We start from the raw sequence: 27,556 nt of genomic DNA, 5'->3' as shown, positions 1-27,556 counted from the left end.
AGGTAATAGATTATTTGCGCACATCTTCCTCGTGATTCATTCTATCTATCAGTGAAAAATCATAGAAAAATTCCCGAGATTAGCATTTACGTACAGACAGGAAATCGCAGAAAGGGGACTTTATTTTATGATATATATCTATGCTAGTGAAGCTACACTGTTCCCTGGAGTTGCAGTGGCTGTATACCTTACTACTTTTGCCGCCAGACACCGCCTCCTCTGTAGCTGATCAGTTCATAGCTCCCATCATTGTCACGAGATGTCACTCCAAAAGCTAATGAAATGTAGAATAAAATAATAATACATTTGTAGAACTCGGCTGCAAACAATAGTGAAGAAGAGTCTAGTACTTTCGAGAAATTGCGCAGTAAAGTTTCAACAAAATCTCGTATATGATATATGTCGGGTAGATGCAATGTGATTTTCGTAAAAATGTCATTGTTCTCAAATATATTAACAGTAACGACAAATTCTTAAAATTAAAATTCTGTCCACAAATTTAGTCTTAAAAATTCCTCAGTTGGTACTTAACATTGTCTTACTGGTATTTACTTGCGGGACAAATTTACGCATCATTACTGAAACCTCTCAAAAAGCCGAATTTCAAATGTCCGAATTGCTTCAGTTTTTTATACTAATATTTGTTTTAACCATTGTTGTAATAACAAAACATAAAAACCTCAAATATTAAACTATGACATGTTAACATGTCTACCGTCAGACTGTCACGTTAACTGTAGTAAGGAACGCAACTTAACATTGCATACTTACCTACAGCTTAAATAAACGTCCTCATTTACCTGGTTAGCAAGAATTTTTGAAGCACATTTGCGTTCAGGAATATGCTCAGGATCTTCATAAGAATCTTAGTTATCGACATCAACCTTCGATTCGTACAAATCGTCCATGAAAAGTTTTTTCCTGCACGAACAACGCACGCATTACTACTGTTGGCTGCCATGTTTTCGTAACTTACCTCTGTTTACATGCTCATATCCTAACAAAGTTGCCTTTAGCAAGAATCAGAAATTGGACACAGAGCTGCCGTTTCTCCGTTTATCGTGGAACTATCAACTAATACGAATATACGTACCATGCTTTACGTGCAGTGTATGTTTCCCATCAACTGTCTTTTACTGTGGTTTGCACCATCATGATTACTATGATTATAAAGTATACACACAAGCTTCATTGGTAAAGTACTTCCTGAGATTTTCCTCCGCATGTATCGACAAAAACGTTGCGGAGAAATTTCCTTTATAATATGCATAGATTTTTTTCAGCACTGTCTGAAAAATCAGCCACCTAGACAACGAAATGATCTAGAGATGACGCCATACCATTTTATGCAACAAAAGTTTAATTACAAGCAACGATATTTTTAAGATTTTGTGATAATGTATTCAAAAATGAATACCGTAATTATTTTTGTATGGATATCCTGTTAATTCTGTTACTTTTTCTGCTCTCTGTAGTGTTGCATTCTTCGTTGACTTTCGAAAGTCAACATATTTTACAAGCTTTGTAATTAAAAATCGTTATGGTACATGCAACTAATCTTAATTCAGTCCACTATGTATCGATGTTCGAATTAACGGAAGAAAAAGCAACAAAAATTGGACTTACAGTAAACTAAAAAAGACAAAAAATGCTTAAGGCAAGAATAACAACACATAATCTGGCGGCCTCTAATAAATGTTTTAAAGCTGTCAGCTGCTTCTATTATTTAAGTGTCCCCTTAACTAGCGATAATAATATGAGGCAACGTATTAGAGAAAGGATACAAGTAGGAAATAGAAGACTTTATGTACACTTACAAGTACTTAAGTACACTCCAATTACAAGGTCAACGAAGTTGCGATCGGTTGTTACATATTGTTCAGAAATGTGGACAACGATAGAAGCAGATATAAACAACCTAAGAGAATTTGAAAGCAAAACCTGCAGAAAATTTATGAGCTCGTGAGAGAGGCAGGGGGTTGGAGAAAAAGATGCAGTCATGAAAAAGAAGATCTTATACAAGGGAACGATATGGCTTAATTTATTAAATCTCAAGGAATATGCTGGTTAGACCGTATGTACACGATGACAGATAACAGGATGCCCAAACGAACAGTCTATGGCAGATCGTATTCCTCCGGAAAGAAGGGCCGACCGACACCTGAATGGCTGACATCGTGTTGCCTGACCTTACCTAGGTGGAGATACGAGGATGGAAGAAGAAACGAGAGAGAGAAAAGTATGGAGGAAGAAGGTTCTTCAGGAGGCCAAGGCCCATCAAGTGCTCTAGTGCCAAAGGAGGAGGAGGAGAATTAAATCGTTATGTTACATGAAAATGGTCTGAATTCAATCCACAGAGTATCGATGCTATAAATATATCAGTGAAAAAACAGCGAATTCCTCACCTGAAAATTTAACTTGAATATGATCATGTGCTTTCCTTCGTAATTTTCAGGGTTCCAAATGAATTTAACAAACAATTTTCTAGTTGGAACGTATTACCTCATTGTGAATATGATTCTGAGACAACACTCTGTACATATTAAGCTTTGTAATGTTTAGTTAGTTATTCGTAATAAAATCTTCTTCCAAGTGTTATTACGAAACACCACATTGTGCAGTGGCTGATGGGTAATGCCTTTACGACCGCTCCCATCGGCCACCGCGCCGAATGTCAGCTTGGTTTGCGTGCACAGTAATATTTTCTTGTTTGCTTTTCATTAGGAAAATACGGAATAAATGACATTTTGAGTTTATTTACACGTTGATGACGTAATATCATCCTTCTTAGGTATATATGTTTTTCTTATATCCAGGTGTTATTTTCTGACACAAATATATTTTTGGGGTGCTACAGTGGCTACCTCTTTAAAACAATAATATAAAATACAACGTAATCAGTCACGAAACTTGAAGATTTTATTTGACATGTGTTTCTTCGTTAGGTGCTAATACCGGTGTTTATCTCAGGTGCATCACTTCTGGGAAAGCCGACAATTTCAAAATATCTAAAATTCTTTAAGTTTATCACTGTGATTGCAGAATGCTTTTGCTGGATTAGTAACAAGAAGATCTTTGAACTGATGTGGCACTCCTGAGGTTATGTACATTTTCTTTGTGTACGTTCATCTAGAGTTTTGCAGTTGAGCTTTGTATATTCCCTGTCTCGAAACATTTCGAGGGATGGTACAGGTATTCAGCATCTCCTGGATTAAATAGATGTAGGGATTTTTTGTCTTATAGTGTGCAAAGATGATTGTAAAGTTATACATCAGTGGATTTTTACACAGTTCTACGTACTTTATATATAAATGAGACATGTGCGTAATCATCCATATACTTCATACATAGTATTAGGGGTGTAGAAATTTTTTATTGGTGACTGAACAACATCACATCGGCACTTATTTCAATTACAGACTAATAATTATAACTATTAGGAGTAATATGTTTTTAGATTGGTTAATACCTCCAAGTACATGTGGCAAGAGAAAGCCATTAATGCTTGTTTTCCACTTGGCAGCAGCAGATGTTGAAGTGTGGGTGTGTGAATGCAAAACGCTTAATTTATACTGACGAGCGTAATCCATTTAGTGGTGCAGCTACCATGATGCAGAAAAAATCAGGTAGTAAGTTATTTGACCTGTGTGCAGGAAGACTGTCAGATGCAGATAAAAAACAACTAACACAATTAGGTGGGTACATACAAAGGTACCAATGATCACTTACGCCCCTAACACTCTGCACGAGTATGCATGTGTTACTTCATTTGAATCCAGAGTTTTATTACGTGAACAAAATTTGAGTGTAATTTCTTTTGCTTTCAAAAATAATATGTGGAGGAATAGGATGTGTAATAAATCAAACGAAGTATAATGAATTGTAAATGTGGTGGTTTGGGAAAAGGGCACTGCTTTTGTTTGTTCATCATCAATATTTTCATTCAGAATGACATGTGGTTGTAGCTATTGGTTTCTTTAGATTTCTGTTGCCTTCAGTATATTTAGATTTACGCCATTTGGCAGTGTTTGCAAACTGGCCAGTACTTTGTTCAGTTTTGATTTTTCCCCGTTTCTGTCAGACGAGTTGCACAACAGATTCAGTGTAAATCCTTAGTCAAAGGAGCGCCATACGTTTACAAATTCCAATGTCAAAGGCTCTGCCTGCCTGTCAAATGGCATCTTATATACTGGGCGCTGAAGACCTTGCTGTCGTGCTCCCACAGAAACATATCGTCATCACTTTCTGCGCTTTTCTTAAATTTGTGACGTTTATTGACTGTTTATGGTAGTGCGTATTTTTAATGGAGAAGCAGATGTTTACGTATAATGTTTCTCCAGAGTTTTTGCTGTCCAATGTGAGATGATACCAATAAACGCTATGCTATGTCATGAGGTGCCCTTTTGTTTCTTAAACTGTTCTTGTCTAGTTTTTCACCTCTGTGATTTATTGAGTACGTTTTAACATTCTGATGATCGTTTCAAATTTGTAACAATATTTGTTGCTAAGTGATTAATGAGTTGGGCTTCGTTTGCAATTGAATCTTCCTACAGACGCAATGTGACTGCATTTCGAAGTCAATGCGTTACATTTAAATAGTTCTAAATATTTCGACACTGTTGGTTTTCCCAGGATCAATACACCTGACCTAAACACTGGAAATACCACGTGACGCTGAAGTAAAACTTCCGAAATGAATATAGGAAAATATTCAAGTTTATAACTGATTACGTTGTGTTATTTACAGGTGTTATCTATCTGGTGCAGAAACAACATAAAATTTTTTACGATTTTTTTTTTCTGGAACTGTAATTTATGCCAAACACGGATTTTGATAATATCATTTTTATTTGTAAGGTGCTTACGTTAAATAAAATAAAACATGAAATTAGTTTCCATTTTGCGTATGATATAGTTTTTCCGATTTACGGTAAAATTCAGCTGTAAAAATACTTGCTGGTGATTGGGCGGAGGAAGAGGTTGCGACGAAAGTGAAAGCAGCACTACATTTGCATCTACATCGATACTCAGCAAGCCATAGTACGGTGCGTGGCGGAGGGTACCCTATACCACTACATGTCATTTCCCCTCCTGTTCCACTTGCAAATACAGTGAGGGAAAAATGACTGTATGAGCCTTGATTTCTCCTATCTTATATCCGCGGCCCTTAAACGCCATGTATGTTGGCAGCAGTAGAATCGTTCGGCAGTCAGCCTCAAGTGTTGGTTCTCTAAATTTTCTCGATAGTGTTTCTCGGAAAGAACGTCACCTTCCCTCGAGGGATTCCCATTTGAGTTCCCGAAGCATCTCCGTAACACTTACGTGTTGTTCCAAGCTACTGATAACAAATCTACCAGCCCGCTTGTCAATTGCTTCGATGTCTTCCTTCAATCCGACCTGGAACGGATCCCAAACACTCTACTAGTACTTAAGAATCGGTCGAAACAGCTTCCTATATGCGGTTTCCATCACAGGTGAACCATTCTTTCTTCAATTCTCCCAATAAACCGAAGTATACCATTTGCCTTCCGTACCACAGTTTTCACATGCTTGTTCCACCTCATGTCGACTTGCAACATTACGCCCAAATATTTACAAGATTTGGTTCAAAATGGTTCTGAGCACTATGGGACTCAACATCTGTGGTCATAAGTCCCATAGAACTTAGAACTACTTAAACCTAACTAACCTAAGGACATCACACACATCCATGCCCGAGGCAGGATTCGAACCTGCGACCGTAGCAGTCGTGCGGTTCCTGACTGAGCGCCTAGAACTACAAGATTTGACTCTGTCAAAATGGTTCAAATGGCTCTGAGCACTTAACATCTGAGGTCTTCAGTCCCGTAGAACTTAGAACTACTTAAACCTAACTAACCTAAGGACATCACACACACCCATGCCCAAGGCAGGATTCGAACCTGCGACCGTAGCGGTCGCGCGGGTCGAGACTGACGCGCCTAGAACCGCTCGGCCACACCGGCCGGCTTGACTGTGTCACCAGTAATACTGTATCCCAACATTACAGGTTCTTCCCATTCATCCGCATTAACTTACGTTCATCCACATTTAGGGCTAGCTGCCATTCATCACACAAACTAGAAATTTTGTAGAAGTTGTTTTGTATCTTCCTAGAGTCACTCAACTTCGACATCTTACCGTACACCACGCCATCATCAGCAAACAATCGCAGATTGATGCCCACCCTCTCCGCTAATTATTGGTGTATATGGAGGAGAACAGCGGTCGTATCACACATCCTTGGGGCACTCTTAATGCTATTCTGATGTATGTGGTCGAAGGCAACATACTTGGTTCTTTATATAAGAAGTCTTCGAACCACTCACGTATCTGAACTTATTCCATATGCTCGTACTTTCGTTAACTGCCTGCCATGGAACACTGTGCCACTTGTGTTCCCGAGATTTCGAAATGTGGAATCTGCCTGTTGCCTTCATCCATAGTTCTCAGTTACCATGTGAGAAAAGAGCAAGCTGAGTTTCGCACGAGTAATGGATTCTAAAACCATGCTGACTCGTGGACATAAGCTTCTTAGTCTCAAGAAAGTTTATTATATTCGAGCTGAGAATATGTTCGAAGAATCTGCAGCAAACAGAAGTTAGGAATGTTGCTCTGCGTGCTGTGTAGCCGTCAGTTCTGACGGGCGCTTCTGTCTGCAGGCGAGGACTCGAGGATGCGGTTCAGCGTGGCGCCGGCGCCCGGCGACAGCGGCTTCAGCCAATGGCGCGACGCCATGCGCATGGTCGCGCGCCTGCCCGGCGGCATCCCGCCAGACTTCCGCCGCAGGGTGAGTACGCTCCGCGCTCTGACGTCACGCACTTCTGCGCTCGCTGCCTGCTGCCTCCAGCATTGCGTCTACTGGTGTTGGCTGTCTGCATGAGGACGCGGTTTTCATCAGCTCGTGTCGTAATACGTCTCGTCCGTGACCTTATGATCTCTTTCGTCTAGCGGAAGCGTTAGAGTTTCTGCCCCTGGTCGTTTCGCAGTCAATTGACAGTTTATTTCAGCTGTTATATCTCGGCTGTCGCTGCGGTAGCATTTGTTGTCATAAGACGAAAAAGAGGAAGCGGTAGAAACGCAGTCGCTGTAGCTACCTAGCAGCACTCACAACGGAAGCTCCCCATCGCAGCCCCCTCAGATTTAATGCTAAGAGGCCCCACTGGATAATACCCTGTCAACAACTGAATACAGATCAATCGTGAAAACAGGAAGAAAGTGTACTGAACTGTGACAAAAGAAGCAAAATAGAAACAGTGAAAGGTCGTAGCAGTCATACGTGCTACACAACTACCACATGTTACGCCTCTTCCGATCCGTTTTGGAAGTTTTGACTCTTAAATTCTTTCGTTGTTACATAGTTCACACCATCTTATTTTTATTTCTTGTTTTCATTTCTGTGAGAGATCTGTGGGGCGTCTCGTTTGCTCTCAATATTCATCACATATACTTGCGGTTGTAATATATTTTTGCCACATGACTCGTATACCGTTACCGATGTATAGTATGACAATTGCCAAGACTACACAAGGAGAAGAGATACGTCAATAGCTGGACGGACAGTTCATAAATTCGTGAAAAAAGTGGGCCATGAGGGAGGTTTTAACTCTTACGTCCCGCTTTGCACTCTACACCTTGACCGCACAACCACGGTGGTGTGGTGTTTGGGAGTCGTTCAAATTCAAATGGTTCAAATGGCTCCAAGAACTATGGGACTTAACATCTGAGGTCATCCGTCCCCTAGACTTAGAACTACACTCCTGGAAATGGAAAAAAGAACACATTGACACCGGTGTGTCAGACCCACCATACTTGCTCCGGACACTGCGAGAGGGCTGTACAAGCAATGATCACACGCACGGCACAGCGGACACACCAGGAACCGCGGTGTTGGCCGTCGAATGGCGCTAGCTGCGCAGCATTTGTGCACCGCCGCCGTCAGTGTCAGCCAGTTTGCCGTGGCATACGGAGCTCCATCGCAGTCTTTAACACTGGTAGCATGCCGCGACAGCGTGGACGTGAACCGTATGTGCAGTTGACGGACTTTGAGCGAGGCGTATAGTGGGCATGCGGGAGGCCGGGTGGACGTACCGCCGAATTGCTCAACACGTGGGGCGTGAGGTCTCCACAGTACATCGATGTTGTCGCCAGTGGTCGGCGGAAGGTGCACGTGCCCGTCGACCTGGGACCGGACCGCAGCGACGCACGGATGCACGCCAAGACCGCAGGATCCTACGCAGTGCCGTAGGGGACCGCACCGCCACTTCCCAGCAAATTAGGGACACTGTTGCTCCTGGGGTATCGGCGAGGACCATTCGCAACCGTCTCCATGAAGCTGGGCTACGGTCCCGCACACCGTTAGGCCGTCTTCCGCTCACGCCCCAACATCGTGCAGCCCGCCTCCAGTGGTGTCGCGACAGGCGTGAATGGAGGGACGAATGGAGACGTGTCGTCTTCAGCGATGAGAGCCGCTTCTGCCTTGGTGCCAACGATGGTCGTATGCGTGTTTGGCGCCGTGCAGGTGAGCGCCACAATCAGGACTGCACACGACCGAGGCACACAGGGCCAACACCCGGCATCATGGTGTGGGGAGCGATCTCCTACACTGGCCGTACCCCACTGGTGATCGTCGAGGGGACACTGAATAGTGCACGGTACATCCAAACCGTCATCGAACCCATCGTTCTACCATTCCTAGACCGGCAAGGGAACTAGCTGTTCCAACAGGTCAATGCACGTCCGCATGTATCCCGTGCCACCCAACGTGCTCTAGAAGGTGTAAGTCAACTACCCTGGCCAGCAAGATCTCCGGATCTGTCCCCCATTGAGCATGTTTGGGACTGGATGAAGCGTCGTCTCACGCGGTCTGCACGTCCAGCACGAACGCTGGTCCAACTGAGGCGCCAGGTGGAAATGGCATGGCAACCCGTTCCACAGGACTACATCCAGCATCTCTACGATCGTCTCCATGGGAGAATAGCAGCCTGCATTGCTGCGAAAGGTGGATATACACTGTGCTAGTGCCGACATTGTGCATGCTCTGTTGCCTGTGTCCATGTGCCTGTGGTTCTGTCAGTGTGATCATGTGATGTATCTGACCCCAGGAATGTGTCAATAAAGTTTCCCCTTCCTGGGACAATGAATTCACGGTGTTCTTATTTCAATTTCCAGGAGTGTACTTAAACCTAACTAACCTAAGGACATCACACCCATCCATGCCCGTGGCAAGATTCGAACCTGCGACCGTAGCAGCAGCGCGGTTCCGGACTTAAGTGCCTAGAACCGCTCGGCCACAGCGGCCGGCTGGAAGTCGTTCGATGTTGCACATCTTGAGCTTGGACCGTTAACTGTTTCCATTTTGCTTCTTCTTTGGCACTTCAGTATACTTTTTTCTTGTTTTCATGCTTGATATGTGTTCAGTTTTTGAACGGGCCATTTTATCATCAAGTTTGAAAGGGGTGCAATTGGGAATTTTCCTTGTCAGAGTAATTTGTGTAGACTGAGTAACAGATTAGTGGAAGAAGTTACTAACAGAACTAAACTTAGGATTCACCTGCATTATAGTGCATAGATTTTGATGCTGTCTGGAGAAGTGTCAGTAGTATTCCACTTGCAGCCAGTTTATATCTGCTTCTCGCAAGTCGAGAGAGGTTAAGGAGATACAGAACGGAGATACGAAATACTAATTTATTTTTATGTGTGGTAGGCAGCAACTCTATAATTATAGTGCAGATATCATCATCATTGAGACACAAGTTTCTGGGCACTACCGATGTCTGACGGAAATGGCCATCTTCAGGTAGCCACTTTTTTCTTACCTCGAGGATTTTAATATCTGAGTCATGCGAAGTGGATGTTCAGCAGTACCGCTAGTAAGCCATACGATTGTCCACAGAACGGAGGAAGAGAAAAAGACAATTTTAAAAATGTGAGCGATGTTTTTGCGTTATTCGTAATTAGTGTGAAGATAATTGGCGCCACTGTGAAGGTTAAGTAAGTCATGCTCGGTTGATGTATAATCCTACGTTGAAACTACAATATGATTGCTACGCAACAGCCATTTTTACAATGGCGGTATTTAACAACAATATTCTAGTTTCAAAGTAGGATTATACAGCCAACCGATTGCTAATGTCTCTTTGGCATATTGACCGAAGTTTCGACACCTCCTAAGGGATGTGCTCATCAAAACGAGATTTTGATAAACCATAAAACTGCACTGCGAAATAGCAAAGGTATGGTTTTAGAGCAGCTATGCTCAAGTCAAAAATAAAATAAAAATGCTTCAGATGCCTCTGAGCACCATGGGACTTAACGTCTGAGGTCATCAGTCCCCTAGAACTTAGAACTGCTTAAAACTAACTAACCTAAGGACATCACACACATCCATGCCCGAGGCAGGATTAGAACCTGCGACCGTAGCGGTCTTGCGGTTCCAGACTGTAGCGCCTAGAACCGCTCGGCCACCACGACCAGCAATAAAATAAAGCATTCCAGCCTTTGCCACGTGGTCTGATGTTCCTAGCAAGGCACGCTTGGCAAAGGCTGGAACGTTTTATTTATTTATTTTACTTGATGATAGCTGCTCTACAATCGCACCACTGATTTTCCGCAATGTAATTTTACGGTATCAGAATTTCATTTTCACGAAGAGACCCTTAGTAAGTGTCGGTACCTAGGTCAATGTACCAAACAGTAATTTGCAACCTGTTGGCTGTATAATCGTATGTTGTAAGTGATGTTGCTGCACGTAACATGATGAAGTTTCAAGGCGTGTATTAGATCATCATCAATGGCGAGCTTTTTCATTGCTTGGTGCAGGCAATAGTTACGATCCCTCGCCTGCGTTACATCTGTATTGTTCGACGGGCAGTGGGCACAGCGAACTGTGTGGTGCTATAAATTCCGTACTGAGTAGATGGCTCAAGATGTTATGGCTGCTGGCCGTCGCTGTTGACCAGCACTGATTTGGGGAATGACTTGCACCACACTCCCGTCTCTGTACTCTTGTAATGGGTAAGCAGTACTCAACGACGGCCCCTTACGTCAACACTTCGTTGCTCGCAACAGATAATACTTGCGGTGGCAGTTTTCCCGGAATTCAAGCAACTCTAGCGCACCGTTGACAACGCGACGGATGAAAATCGGACAGTCCCCGCGATCTCGTAGATAAAGCGTATCGTGCGTCTGGAATTCACGAGGTGATGACGATCAAACGTATTGATTTCACGAATCTTCTCGTCATGTGGTCGATAAGCACTCCGACGGACACAGTCCGTCGACGTCTCAGCCACATGGCGTGCCTTTTTCTGCGGCGACGGGAATGTTCTGTCTCAGACAAATGTAATTCAGAAAGATCATTCCCTCTGCTGTAGAGTCAGCGTTGGTTTTAAATTCCCTTATGCAATTTAATCCCAGCCGATGGAGGTTTGCTCTTACATGGTCCTCTAATATTGTTTTATGTAATCGCTAGAAGGGATTCAGGAAATTCTTTTTCCCATCGTGCAGAAGGGTACTGATAGACCACGGAGAGGTCGGAGACGAGTGGCGTTTTGTTTCAAGGACTCAGAGTGCACAAAATCAGCAAACATACACTCCTGGAAATTGAAATAAGAACACCGTGAATTCATTGTCCCAGGAAGGGGAAACTTTATTGACACATTCCTGGGGTCAGATACATCACATGATCACACTGACAGAACCACAGACACATAGACACAGGCAACAGAGCATGCACAATGTCGGCACTAGTACAGTGTATATCCACCTTTCGCAGCAATGCAGGCTGCTATTCTCCCATGGAGACGATCGTAGAGATGCTGGATGTAGTCCTGTGGAACGGCTTGCCATGCCATTTCCACCTGGCGCCTCAGTTGGACCAGCGTTCGTGCTGGACGTGCAGACCGCGTGAGACGACGCTTCATCCAGTCCCAAACATGCTCAATGGGGGACAGATCCGGAGATCTTGCTGGCCAGGGTAGTTGACTTACACCTTCTAGAGCACGTTGGATGGCACGGGATACATGCGGACGTGCATTGTCCTGTTGGAACAGCAAGTTCCCTTGCCGGAATGTTAGAACGATGGGTTCGATGACGGTTTGGATGTACCGCGCACTATTCAGTGTCCCCTCGACGATCACCAGTGGTGTACGGCCAGTGTAGGAGATCGCTCCCCACACCATGATGCCGGGTGTTGGCCCTGTGTGCCTCGGTCGTATGCAGTCCTGATTGTGGCGCTCACCTGCACGGCGCCAAACACGCATACGACCATCATTTGCACCAAGGCAGAAGCGGCTCTCATCGCTGAAGACGACACGTCTCCATTCGTCCCTCCATTCACGCCTGTCGCGACACCACTGGAGGGGGGCTGCACGATGTTGGGGCGTGAGCGGAAGACGGCCTAACGGTGTGCGGGACGGTAGCCCAGCTTCATGGAGACGGTTGCGAATGGTCCTCGCCGACACCCCAGGAGCAACAGTGTCCGTAATTTGCTGGGAAGTGGCGGTGCGGTCCCCTACGGCACTGCGTAGGATCCTGCGGTCTTGGCGTGCATCCGTGCGTCGCTGCGGTCCGGTCCCAGGTCGACGGGCACGTTCACCTTCCGCCGACCACTGGCGACAACATCGATGTACTGTGGAGACCTCACGCCCCACGTGTTGAGCAATTCGGCGGTACTTCCACCCGGCCTCCCGCATGCCCACTATATGCCCTCGCTCAAAGTCCGTCAACTGCACATACGGTTCACGTCCACGCTGTCGCGGCATGCTACCAGTGTTAAAGACTGCGATGGAGCTCCGTATGCCACGGCAAACTGGCTGACACTGACGGCGGCGGTGCACAAATGCTGCGCAGCTAGCGCCATTCGACGGCCAACACCGCGGTTCCTGGTGTGTCCGCTGTGCCGTGCGTGTGATCATTGCTTGTACAGCCCTCTCGCAGCGTCCGGAGCAAGTATGGTGGGTCTGACACACCGGTGTCAATGTGTCCTTTTTTCCATTTCCAGGAGTGTATTTCCCTATCTCTTTAAATGGCTGATGGCAGCATCGTGGAAACCCAAGGGCCAATAGAAAGAATTCTCCTTCCATCTATCACGAGAAGGGGAGCTCACATCGATGTACAGATCTGTATTGTAACTTTCATAGACACCTCTGCTGCACATGTCCCAGATAGACGCTAGCCAACTGTTATTTTCTTTTGTTAGTTTCATCAGCTTAATATAATTGCAGGGAATGCTATGAGTAACCTTTGAAAATATGTTGCGTTAAGTTTACACAGCAGTTAAAAACACACACACACACACCTAAAGCCCTTTCATCTTCGACTAGAAACAAAGAAATCTCAATTGATACAGTGACACCTGCTTTGAGAACTATATTGTTTGTCATTAAACCTGCCCAACGCAAATATTGGAGGCCCTTTGGGTTAGTAACATCAAGAGTCCTCCATTTCTATTCGGTTATTGTCTTTGTTGTGGACTGACAAGACAGCCAGTCCATAGTGACGGGTAACCAAAAGGCACGCACTTATACTCACGCATGCTGGCGTGAGGTCTGAAACAGGATACGTAATGAATGCTATAAAGAAAAGTACGTAGCTGCTGGAATACTTAACTTTAATCCATCATTTGTATACATCGTTCTTGACGGTACGGTGTAAATAATAGCAACTGTTAATGGCGCCTTGCTAGGTCGTAGCCATTGACTTAGCTGAAGGATATTCTAACTACCCTCTCTGCAAATAAGCGAGGCTTCGTCAGTGTTGCATCGCTAGCTAAGTCGTCCGTACAACTGGGGCGAGTGGCAGTTCGTCTCTCTAGACCTGCCGTGTGGCGGCGCTCGGTCTGCTATCACTGACAGTGGCGACACGCGGGTCCGACATGTACTAATGGACCGCGGCCGATTTAAAGCTACCACCTAACAAGTGTGGTGTCTGGCGGTGACACCACATTCCTCCCCCGCAAATCGGCGAACGGTTGTGTTACAAGGCTTCCGCCCGCCGTGGGGAGGACCTCATGTTGACGTATGCGATGAGGTGGGAAGCCTAACAACAGGCGAGGCTGTGCCACCCGCACCCTGCCATTCGGTCCGAGGGGAGCTAGGAAACGCCTGAAAACCTACTCCAGGGTGCACGCCAACATGCGGTGTATGCGCCCATAGAGAGACAGGAGGGGCCGAAGGGTCGACCTCCATTGCGTCGGGGTACCCGACGCGCGAAGACGCCATGTGGTCCGGAGCGGGCAAGAGTTCCATGGCGGAGGACTGCTAGTCGCGGGAAGCGATCGGCGGCGCGTGACCCAGGGAGGCGCTTGGCGGCTGCAGCGACGCGTCCACTGCGAGCGGCGCCGGCAGGAGAACAGGCGGCGGCGGCGGCGCGTCGCCATGTGGCAAAATGGAAGGCAGCATCGGTAACACCTGGGGATGAGGCGAGCCAGTAGATGGGTCCCCAGGGCGCTGACCGGACAGCACCGTTGCAGAAAGCAGACGGGGAGCGGCAGAACCCAGGCGATGACAGAGGCGCAGCTGATTGAGATGCCGACGCACCTCACCAGAGGCCCCCAAAACCAAATACATCGCGCGGCCGAGGCAACGGAGAAGGCGCCCTGCGAGCCAACGCTGTGAACCGCGATAGTTGCAATAATAGACAACGTCGCCTGGAGCAAAAGCAGGTGGCTGCCGCTGCACAGGAACCTGATGCGGCGGATGCAGCAAAGACATCAAGGTTCGATGAGGACGACCTTGCAAGAAATCGTGAAACTTTGTAACACCAAACACGAGAGCCAAACCTTCCTTCTCGATCTGTGAATAAGTTGTTTGCGCTGACGAGAGCAATTTGGACGCAAAGGTAATAGGGCGATCATGCGAACCATCTTTGTGCGCAAGCACAGCTCCGATCCCGAAATCCGATGCATCTACCATGAAACAAAAGGGGTTTCTGGGGATCGAATGGCGTAAGGCAAGTATTAGAAAGCAACGCCGATTTCAACTGGCGAAAGGCGCGTTCGCATTCCGTCGTCCAGACAAACGGAACACCTTCACGGCGTAAGCGATGAAGCGGAGCTGAAAGGGAAGAGGCATTGCGCACATTCAATCACACCTTGTGATTCTAAATCGTGTACTGTTCTTGCGACCTCATCACGCAATGCGTGGGGAACATAGCGCGCTCTGAAAAATTTCTGTTGCGCGTTTACTTTCAGTTCCAAATGTGCTTCATAGTTCTTAGAGCAACCAAGGCCCGGTGCAAAAATGTCTGCAAATTATTCACATAGACGAGAAACACTGGCTGAAGGCACAGTCTGGTTCACTGATAGGACCTAATTGACTATAGACAAGTTAAACAACTGAAATAAATCTAAACCAAACAAGTTCACTGCAGAAGAAGAACGAAGGACGTAAAATGACACAAGTTTGGTTTGTCCCTTGTATGTTGCAAGAAGGCTGCACTGTCCTAACACAGGGAGATGCTGTCCTGAATAACTAGTGATCTTAACATTTGCGGCACGCAACGGAGGGTAGACCAGTTGTTTGTACGTGTCTTTATTGATCAATGAAACTGCAGCTCCGGTATCAAGCTGGAATGGGATCACGTTGCCAGTAATGTCCAAGTCTACAAAAAGTTTATTGTCCTGCTGACGACAAGAGCGACTGTCTCGTGCAACGTGAACAGGCACTGGTACAGAATCACTCGCGACTTGACGTGATTTCCGTAGACGTCGACGCACACTTTTTGTGGGACGAACACAGTCACTGTTAGAGAAAGCGGCACTGGGCGGAGTGGAATTAACGACATGAATTTCCATGGGCGAAGGTTCACGAGCCTGAGTTTTTTTGGTTCGATTCCGGCGCGAAGGAAAGGGCCTGGAATGGTTTTTAGTGTCCGATCTGAGCTCTTTCTGGCAAACACTTTGAACATGTCCTTTTTTATTACAGAAAAAGCAAATAGCTTGGCGTGACGGGCAATTCTCACGCGAATGTCTAGTAGCACTCCGCGGGCATGACTTTATTACTGCATTTGCATGCTGGCGCGGGACACGTGGCTGCGCGGACGTGCGCGAGGGCTGTTTACAGTTCCGTGCAGCTCGCCCGGCGGGCCGGTTAATGTGAGACACAGCTGGCGAAGTTGCAAATGATTCCTGAGCAAAGTCAAGTGCGTCTTGCCTATCCAAGATGTCTATCACTTGTTGAATGGAGGGATTGACTAGTTTCAAAATTTGCTCCCATATACGAACATCAGAAACGTTCTGTGCAATTGCATCACGTACCATAGTATCTGAATAAGGGAGTCGACATTCACACTCAAAAGCACAATCCCTCGTAAGGCCTTGCAAAGTTGCAACCCACTCCCGATTAGTTTGACCGGCTGTACGTTTTGTACGAAAGAACGTATACCGTTTTGCAACTACATTGACTGATTCCTTGAAATAGGCATCTAAAGCAGACAAAATTTCGTCGTAGGACAGAGTTGCTACGTCGCGTCAGGGAAACAATTTCACTATCACACGGTAGGTGGACACACCGACACAGGCCAAAAGAAAAGGCTGCCACTCGTTACCTTGAATTCTGCAGGCGGCGAGATGGAATCCAAATTGGCGTGACCACTCCGTGCAGCTTTCCATCGCCGCATCGAACGGCCGAAACGGTGGTGCAACAGCATGTCTTGGCTGCAGTAGCGGTGGAGCGGCGGCTGCCGCATCGTTTTGCATTGCACGTTGACTCTGAACGAGCTGTCCAAGGGCATCCAATAACGCCTGCGTCTGCTGATTCTGCAAGCGATAAAATTCGGACAGTACATCTGGAGATTGTGGCGAAGCCATGACACAAATAAATTGGAGCAATAAGAACGCGAAATCCTCTTTTAAGCCTCGTCGCCAAAAATGTTGTTGACTGACAAGACAGCCAGTCCACAGTGACGGGTAACCGAAAGGCACGCACTTAAACTCACGCAGGCTGGCGTGAGGTCTGAAACAGGATACGTAATGAATGCTATAAAGAAAAGTACGTAGCTGCTGGAATACTTAACTTTAATCCATCATTTGTATACATCGTTCTTGACGGCACGGTGTAAATAATAGCAACTGTTAATGGCGCCTTGCTAGATCGTAGCCATTGACTTAGCTGAAGGCTATTCTAACTACCTTCTCTGCAAATAAGAGAGGCTTCGTCAGTGTTGCATCGCTAGCTAAGTCGTCCGTACAACTGGGGCGAGTGCCAGTACGTCTCTCTAGACCTGCCGTGTGGCGGCGCTCGGTCTGCTATCACTGACAGTGGCGACACGCGGGTCCGACATGTACTAATGGACCGCGGCCGATTTAAAGCTACCACCTAGCAAGTGTGGTGTCTGGCGGTGACACCAGTCTTCTTGGAAAACTTTACACCAGAACTCTGTAATAAATAATACCAACACAGTTCCTGAGGCCAGTACCTCAGACATTCTGCAGGAACGCTGACTTAGTTTTTCAGGGATGCCATTGGGAAATTAAGCTGCAGAATGTGGAAACCTGTTCTGATCATCATGTTTCTGAGGCTAGCTGATGGTGTTGTGTTGGGTCTGTAGGACTGGGATGAGAAATTAGTAGCAAACCAGTAGTTTTTAGATTATAAAACAACTTTTTTGTAGAAATTTATAAACGAAACATTATTGCGCTAGCTATAACCGAACGAGGTTAAATTGTTTCTAATAAATTGGATTTGTATTTGGCTGAAAGAATCTGTAATCCCTATTCGGTCATGCGGATTTATGTTTTCGGTGGATTCCCAAGTACTTCAGTATTAACAGTACCGCTAGAGTTGCCAAAAATGACGTAACATGTTCTGCTGTATGTCCTCTTACTTCTTTAGTTGTACAGTACTTGTTACCGAGCGATGCGGCGCACAGGTAAGACGTTGGACTCGCATTTGGACGGACAGTGGTTCAAATCCCCGTTGGGCCAACTAGATTTAAATTTTCCGCGATTTACCAAAGTAGTTCAATCCATATCCGGGGTGGTTCTATAGAAAAGTGCACGGTCTATTTTCTTCCTCGTCCTTATCCCGATCCGAGCTTCAGCTCTGCCTCTATTGACCTCGTCATTGTCTAGACGCTAAACTCTAATCATCCTTCCTCCTTTCAATCTTCATCCTTTTGCGATGCGTAAGTGAAGGATAATAACAACTTGTTACTCTGCTCTCTGGTGCCAGGCACTACAGTCATTTGCATCACCACATTTCCTACGGAAATTTTTTGAAACTTCGCTCTTGAAACAAAGAATATCACGGCTAGACTCTCTCCGCGTACAGGTGACTAGACACGTTATCGAATCCGGGACAGACAGTGCCTGTACTAAATAATAGGTCAGACGACGCTTTCGTAAGCAACGCTAAAGCAGTGTCCAGCAGAATGCTTTCTGCTACTTTTAATCTTCACTCGTACGCTTTCAAGAATTCTGTTTTCCGAACAATTGAGACTGTGACTCCTCCATGTTTGAGCGCTACGACTGACTCCACGGACTTGTACCACAACCTGAACATCCAACAGCCTATATAGTGTGATTTCTGTTGTTTCACCAGCGTGGTTAAAGAGAGTACTTCACTGTGTTTCCCTTATAGCTTCTGACGATACTGTATTACGAGTCAGGATGGTCCAGCGTAAATGGCCCCATTACATGTCAAGATGAGGTTGCAGATTTATCGGCTGGGCAGCAAGTATGAAGAACAACTTTCTCAGCTGACGTTCAGCTAAACCTTTCTGTTCGAGCTCTGATTTCTCTTATTTTATTTTGATGATCATTCCTACCTATGTAGGTTGGGCTCAACAAAATATTTTCGCATTCGGAAGAGAAAGTTGGTGACTGAAATTTCGTAAATAGATCTCGCCGCGACGAAAAACGTCTTTGCTTTAATGACTTCCATCCCAACTCGCGTATCATATCTGCCACACTCTCTCCCCTATTACGTGATAATACAAAACGAGCTGCCCTTTTTTGCACCCTTTCGATGTCCTCCGTCAATCCCACTTGGTAAGGATCCCACACCGCGCAGCAATATTCTAACAGAGGACGAACGAGTGTAGTGTAAGCTGTCTCTTTAGTGGACTTGTTGCATCTTCTAAGTGTCCTGCCAATGAAACGCAACCTTTGGCTCACCTTCCCCACAATATTATCTATGTAGTCTTTCTAACTGAAGTTGTTCGTAATTTTTACACCCAGGTACTTAGTTGAATTGACAGCCTTGAGAGTTGTACTATTTATCGAGTAATCGAATTCCAACGGATTTCTTTTGGAACTCATGTGGATCACCTCACACTTTTCGTTATTTAGCGTCAACTGCCACCTGCCACACCATACAGCAATCTTTTCTACATCGCTTTGCAACTGATACTGGTCTTCGGATGACCTTACCAGAGGGTAAATTACAGCATCATCTGCGAACAACCTAAGAGAACTGCTCAGATTGTCACCCAGGTCATTTATATAGATCAGGAACAGCAGAGGTCCCAGGACGCTTCCCTGGGCAACACCTGATATCACTTCAGTTTTACTCGATGATTTGCCGTCTATTACTATGAACTGCGACCATCCTGACAGGAAATCACGAATCCAGTCGCACAACTGAGACGATACCCCATAGGCCTGCAGCTTGATTAGAAGTCGCTCGTGAGGAACGGTGTCAAAAGCTTTCCGGAAATCTAGAAATACGGAATCAACTTGACATCCCCTGTCGATAGCGGCCACTACTTCGTGCGAATAAAGAGCTAGCTGCGTTGCACAAGAACGATGTTTTCTGAAACCATGCTGATTACGTATCAATAGATCGTTCCCTTAGAGGTGATTCATAATGTTTGAATACAGTATATGCTCCAAAACCCTACTGCAAACCGACGTCAATGATATAGGTCTGTAGTTCGATGGATTACTCCTACTACCCTTCTTAAACACTGGTGCGACCTGCGCAATTTTCCAATCTGTAGATACAGATTTATCGGTGAGCGAGCGGTTGTATATGATTGCTAAGTAGGGAGCTATTGTATCAGCGTAATCTGAAAGGAACCTAATCGGTATACAATCTGGACCTGAAGACTTGCCCGTATCAAGCGATTTGAGTTGCTTCGCAACCCCTAAGGTATCTACTTCATGGTGGCAGCTGTTCGTGTTTCAAATTCTGGAATATTCCATTCGTCTTCCCTGGTGAAGGAATTTCGGAAAACTGCGTTCAATAACTCCGCTTTAACGGCACAGTCGTCGGTAACAGTACCATTGGCACTGCGCAGCGAAGGTATTGACTGCGTCTTGCCGCTTGTGTCCTTTTCATACGACCAGAATTTCTTCGGATTTTCCACCAAATTTCGAGATAATGTTTCGTTGTGGAACCTATTAAAGGCATCTCGCATTAAAGTCCGTGCCAAATTTCGCGCGTCTGCAAATTTTAGCCAATCTTCGGGATTTCGCGTTCTTCTGAACTTCGCATGCTTTCTCCGTTGCCTCTGCAACAGCGTTCGGACCTGTTTTGTGTACCACGGGGGATCAGTTCCATCTCTTACCAATTTATGAGGTATGAATCTCTCAATTGCTGTTGCTACTATATCTTTGAATTTGTGCCACATCTCGTCTACATTTGCATAGTCAGTTCCGAAGGAATGGAGATTGTCTCTTAGGAAGGCTTCTAGTGACACTTTATCCGCTTTTTTAAATAAAATTATTTATTCAGCAGAATTCATACAGCCGGTGTAGACAGTGTCCCAGTGGCGTGCCTTGACCCTGCGTAGGGGCGTTTGCCTAGCTACGCGGCAATAAGGACGCCCGGCCGGAAAGGCGGCCATACCAAAGAACCGGTACGCATCAGAGCTAACGTCTTGCTGCATCAGTGTCTTTCCCATGATCCACTAACTGTTTACCATGGAGTGCATGCTGTATTGAGCCAAACACATTCGTACCAGATTCGGGCTGTACGGTGGATGAGGAACCAGCGGGTACACACCACTGAGAACCCCAACTAACGGACAAGTGTGTCAGCACTACCAGCAGAGACGTTCAGTTGAGCAGTGAAGTGTTTGACTGCGACCCGTCGATCACCTCGAATGAGAGAGTCTGCATCTGCACGTCGCAACATTCCGGGAGTCACACGCTCTGTGCAGCCGGCCGCTGCGCTGGAGATCGGACAGATATGCGCGGCCTTGTTACGATGGTAACAGACACGCCTCGCCCACTGACTCACCGTGCTTTTGTTCACTTCCACGACTCCGAAGGCACTGTGCAAGTGCCTAGGAATATGTGCAATCTCTGGTTTTCCGCCAAAAGAAACTGAGTGATAGCTCTCTGCGTGGGACGCACCTCCGTTAAAGACGCTATTTTCAAGGCTACTTATGGCGCCGCCACCTGTAGGAACTTAATGAAACTATAGGGGCTGAAGAGGGAATATACAAAGACGTCCCACAACAAATTCCACATTTTTTCAACCAAAATTGCCCAATAAAAAAATATGTTTTGCATTACTAATTGAACGTCACATACCTTCGGAAAGACTTGTCGAATGCATGTGACACAGAATTATTCGTGTTTTGCGTTCCAAAGGTAGTCCAACATGCTATGAAGCACGTGTACTTAGTGTTCATGCTTATCTGTGTATATTTCATTTACAGTAATGGATGGACAACAGAAATAAAATATTCCTAATGTTCGCCCTTTGTGATTTAGGGCAGTTACGAAGATCGCAACTTAGAATTACAGGGGACTCTGGAGCAGTATCTATCAGAACTCGATGAAGAGACTTCATATGTGTAGGACATAACGTTTACTTAATCCTACTCTACTCTGTTGCCTTTCATGTCCACGAATATATCGACCGGTGCAGGTAGTTAGTTTGAGATCAGACGCTGGTGCACTGTAGCTTTTGACAATATCCTACTTTTCTGTGCAATTTTTCCCGTTGTTGCGACAAGCATATGGCGCCGTTTGCGGCAGTCCCCACACGTACGCTGACGCTAAGCGCTTTCTGATAACGCACGAGCTGTTGTGCACAGCCCGTGGCGATCGTGGCGCCGCGTGGACCGTTTGCCCAATGGGCCGGCCTAAAGAGCAGAGGGCCTCCTCTGCCGGGGCGTTATGACTCGCGCCTCGCTGCCGGCCGATAACGCTAAATCAGCCGCGGTATCGACTGCCGCCCGCTGCACTCGGTTGTCGCCCCGTGGGGACACCACGACGCGGTTTTACGTGGCAGCCCGATGGACGCTGGAGCCGTGGTGGTCGACCCGCGGCGGTTGCGAAACTTTGGCGTTCTCCGAGAACTGCAAAAAGCTACCGGCTGTGGGGAAGTGCTTACGAAGTCTGTTCAAAAAATTCCGGAACATTCGTAATTTTGCACCGATGATGTACTGGAGCAAAATGCGGTTTCGCATCCCGGCACAAACAAGCCTGTGTTTAATGTGTACCTGCTGGAAGTTTCATTGTTGCATGTCAGCTAGTTTTCGTTCAGTGTTGTATTCAGTAGAGCGTTGTGTCGCGGAGTTTGCGAATTTCGAGATGGCAGAGGAGCAACGCGTCTCCATTAAATTTAGCTCGAGACTCAAGAAAACCTTTTGCACAGACAGGAAGCCTACAGCGATGAGTGCTTAAGCCGTACTCGGTGTTACGAAAGGTTCACACGGTTTAAAAATGGCCAGACGGAAGTTGAAGGTGACCTTCGTTTCTGAACGCCCTTCGACGTCTACCGATGGCGCACGTGTCAGGAACGTCAACGAAATTGTGCGCGCCAATTGAAGACTGATTGTCCGAGAGACTGCAGAAGAATGTAACATTTGAGTTGGATCATGTCATGAAAGACTGACACAGGATCTTGGAATTCATCGTGTTGCCGCCAAGTTCGTCCCACGTTTCGTGTGTCAAGATCACAAAGACCTTCGCCTCGCAATCTGTGAAGAGCTATTGGATCGCGCAAATGAGAACGAGATGTTTCTTAAGAAAATCATACGTGGTGGTGAGATATGGATCGTCGGTTATGATGTTGAGACCCAGGATGAGTCTTCACGGAAAGGTTCTCCAAAACCAAAAAGACCTCGTCGGGTCAGGTCAAATGTCAAAGCCATACTGATAGTTTTAAAAGACTTTGAAGAATTAGATCATCACAAATTGGTGCCACAGGGACAAACTGTGAATCCCTGGTACTATCGTGACGTGTTGCGACACCTGAAAAAATGCGAGAAGTAAACTGCCTGAAATGTGGGGAGACAATTGACGATCTTCCCTCACGATAACGCACCCGCATATTCATCCCTGTTGGTGCGTGACTTCTGCACAAAAAGCGAAATCACTGTGCTGACTCATCCTCTGGAAATAAAAAGTCCGCAGGGGTCAGGTCTGAAGAGTACAGAGTTGAAAACCCATTCAAAGGACGAAGGTTTGCAACGATAGGCGGGATGAAAGAAAATTCGCAGACGGCGCTTTGCACGATCCAGAATGAGGCGTACCAAAACCGCTTCCGGAAGTGGAAACGGCGTTCAGAGCGTTATATCAATTGTGGAGTAGAGTATTTCGAAGGAGACCATGCACAATAAGTAAAAGGTAAGCGTAGACAAATTTTGTGGACAAAATTTCAGAATTTTTTGAATGTTTGCTTCCAATGCAGAAAATACAACAGTGTATTTTCCTGCTTTAGGGAACCCTTGCTGGAAAGCAGGTCATGTAGCCACCCTCCCTCCCAATCAGCCATTTAAAGACGGCTTGGACGCAATTTTGTGAGGTGGAAACAGATTACAAGAAATAATATCAGCTAACAGGAGCTATGTAGATTAAAACAATCAAAAGGATTATTAATTTGAATTTTCAATAGAACAAGAAAATTATACAGTTGTCTCGCACACCATCTGATCAAAGCATCCGGACACCTATTAGTGGACGTTAATATAGAGTCCGTCCACCCTTCGCCTTTATAGTGGCTTGAATTCTACTGTGGATACTATCAACGACTCCAGAGAAGGTAGCGATGTTGGACGTCGAGATCTAGAGTGAAGTGGACATTCTAACTCATCCCAAAAGTTCAGCACGTGACATGGAGCACGCCAGTGCGTAACAGGAATGTTATTGGCCTAAAACCATTGCCTCAGTGATGCAGTTTTGTGACACAATGCATTGGCATCCTAATACAAACACTGACTGTCTCCAGACAGTTGCTCTATTGTACATAGTACACAATGCTGTAGAATGTGTTCCTATACTTCCGTATTTACAGTTTTCATTGCCGCAATAAGGTGACCACACATGAACCAAGTAAAACTCCCTCATATCGTAACGCCATCTCCTTCGGATTTCACTGCTGACACTACAAGTGATGGCATGTGACATTTTCCAGGCATTCGCCAAACTTAAAAACCGTCCACTGGATTGCCACAGGGTATATATCGCTATATGCCTTGACGCAACGGCAATACCGGTTCCCGTCAGTAACCGAAGTTAAGCGCTGTCGGGCCTGGCTACCACTTTCATGGGTGAGTGCGAGTCCGCCGAGCGCTGTTGGCAAGCGAGGTGCACTCCGCCCTTGGGAGGCCAGTTTATGTGATTGAGAAGTAGCGGCTCCAGTCACAACGGCCAAGAAGCCGGTGTGCTGACAACATGCCAATCTACACACATCAAAAAAAGTTTTGCATCACTTCGGTTCCCAGAACTCCTGAAGATAGACATTGACTGTGGATATTGTATCACAGACACACTCCCTTTGACTATTCAGAGATGTCACCGAACCTGCCCAAAGATGTAAACAACCATGCATGAGCCTATTAGACGGAGGGGGTCCAACAGCCGATCACTTCCAGTCATTCGACCAGGAAGAAGGTACACGGCTCGTGTTGTCTGTAGTTCAGCCATACGTAGACAGTCAATACCGCGGTTCGATCGCGTCCGCATTGCTACTTTGTGATAAGAAGGGCTTTCAACAAGGGAAGTATCCAGGCGTCTCGAAGTGAACCAAAGCGATGTTGTTTGGACATGGAGGAGATACAGAGAACAGGAACTGTCGATGACATCTCGCTCAGGCCGCCCAAGGGCTACTACTGCAGTGGATGACAGCTGCCCACGGGGTGTGGCTCACAGGAACCCTGACAGCAACGCCACTATGTTGAATAGCGCTTTTCGTGCAGCCCTAGGATGTCGTGTTAAGACTAAAACTGTGCCCAATTGGCTGCATGATGCGAATCTTCACTCCCGACGTCCGAGGCGAGGTCCATCTTTGCAACCACGACACCATGCAGCGCGGTACAGATGGGCCCGACAACATGCCGAATGGACCTCTCCGGATTGGCGCCGTATTCTTTTCACCGATGAGTGTCGCATATGCCTTGAACCAGAAAATCCTCGGAGACGTGTTTGAAGGCAATCCGGTCAGGCTGAACAGCTTAGACACACTGTCCAGCGAGTGCAGAAAGGTGGAGGTTCCCTGCTGTTTTGAGGTGGCATTATGTGGGGCCGACGTACGCCGCTGGTGGTCATGTAAGGCGCCGTAACGGCTGTACGATACGTGAATGCCATACTCCGACTGATAGTGCAACCATATCGGCACAATATTGGCTATGCATTCGTCTTCATGGACGACAGTTGACGCGCCGATCGTGAACATCTTGTGAATGACTTCCTTCAGGATGACGACATCGCTCGACTAGAGTAGCCAGGATGTTCTCCAGACATGAACCCTATCGAAAATGCCTGAGTTAGGTTGAAAAGGGATGTTTATGGACGACGTGACCCACAAACGATTCTGACGGATCTACGCCGAACCGCCGTTGACGAGTGGGACAACCTGGATCAACAGTGCCTTGATGAACTTGTGGATAGTATGTTGCGACGAATACAGGCATGCATCGATGCAAGAGTACGTGCAACTGGGTGTTAAGAGGTGCCGGTGTGTACAGCAATCTGGACCACCACCTGTGAATATCTCACTGTATGGTGGTACAATATGCAATGTGTGGTTTTCATGAGCAATAAAAAGGGTGGGTTGGGATTGGCATCACGTTCTCTTCTCCGATGAGTATCGCATATGTCTTCAACCAGACAGTCGTCGGAGACGTGTTTGGAGGCAACCCGGTCAGGCTGGACGCCTTAGACACACTATCCAGCGAGTGCAGCAAGGTGAAGGTTCTCTGCTGTTTTCGGGTGGCATTACATGGGGCCGACGTACGCCGCTGGTGGTCATGGAAGGTGCCGTAACGGCTGTATGATACGTGAATGCCATCCTCTGAAAGATAGTGCAACCATATCGGCAGCACATTGGCGTGCCATTCGTCTTCATGGACGACAATTCGCGACCCAATCGTGCACATCTTGTGAATGACTTCCTTCAGGATAACGACATCGCTCGAGTAGAGCGGCCAGTATGTGACCCTATCGCATATGCCTGAGGGATCTACGTCGAATCGCCGTTGAGAAGTGGGACAATCTCGACCAACAGTGCCTTGATGAACTTGTGGATAGTACGCCATGACGAATACAGGCGTGCATCAATGCAAGATTACGTGCTACTGGGTATTAGAGGTTCCGGTGTGTACAGCAACCTGGACCACCACCTCTGAAGGTCTCACTGTATGGTGGTACAACATGCAATGTGTGGTTTTCATGAGCAATAAAAAGGGTTGAAATGATGTTTATGTTGATCTCTATTCCAGTTTTCTGTACAAGTTCCGGAACTCTCGAAACCGAGGTAATGCTAAACTTTTTTGATGTGTGTATATCCGCATCCAGTGATGCTCCTCGGTTGAGGATGACACGGCGATCGGTCGTTACCGGTGGGCCTTCCGAAGTCTGTTCGCTTGGAATTAAGCCTTAGTTTTTTAGTCAGATTAATCACCACTAATCAATCACTCGTTTCCAGTCCTACACTATTCAGTCGCGTCGCTGTTTATATCACCTCAACCGTCGCTTAGCATCGACTACAGAAATCGAGGGTTCGTACCGACGAAGTACTACGTTCTTGCTGCTGGGCCACGGACCCTCACAAGAAATGTGCGGTCTGTGGGGAGCTGTTCGACCGTTGATCCCCATTCTTTTTAACACGCTCTGCACAGTCATTTTCCGTGCTGAAGTGCTGGTAGCACTTTCCAATTCACGAGTGATTACCCACTGGTATTCTGCAATTTTCACAGCTACCCTCTATAAAGCTTAGCGGTCGCTGTTCTTCAGTATTTGAGGTCCGCCTGCTCTTGGTTTAGCTATGGTTGTCCGCGTTTCCACTTCACAGTCACATCACCAGTAGTGGACCTGGGTAGTTTCTCAAGGGTTGAAATGTCTCTGATGGACTTGTTACTCAAGTGGCATCCAGTAACTAGTCCACGTGCAGTCGCTGATTTTTTTGACAGAGTTATTCTGGTGTTATTGCTTCCCTAGTGACAGCACAATACGCCCTACTCTCGTTCATACTGGTAGGTCCGCTTTTAGTGAGATCTAGTGGTCACTTTCACGTTACTTAGGGGTATCTGGATACATTTGATCACATTTTGTGCATCACAGATTCAGTGTGGTTGCTTGTAAAGCAGCCCTTGACTATTAGCTATTCTGTATCCGAATTTTAAGCACCAGTTTTGCCAT

This window comes from Schistocerca americana, chromosome 1 (assembly GCF_021461395.2).
Source record: "Schistocerca americana isolate TAMUIC-IGC-003095 chromosome 1, iqSchAmer2.1, whole genome shotgun sequence".
In the NCBI taxonomy this organism is placed as follows: domain Eukaryota; kingdom Metazoa; phylum Arthropoda; class Insecta; order Orthoptera; family Acrididae; genus Schistocerca; species Schistocerca americana.
Note: the sequence above shows the minus strand (reverse complement) of the source record.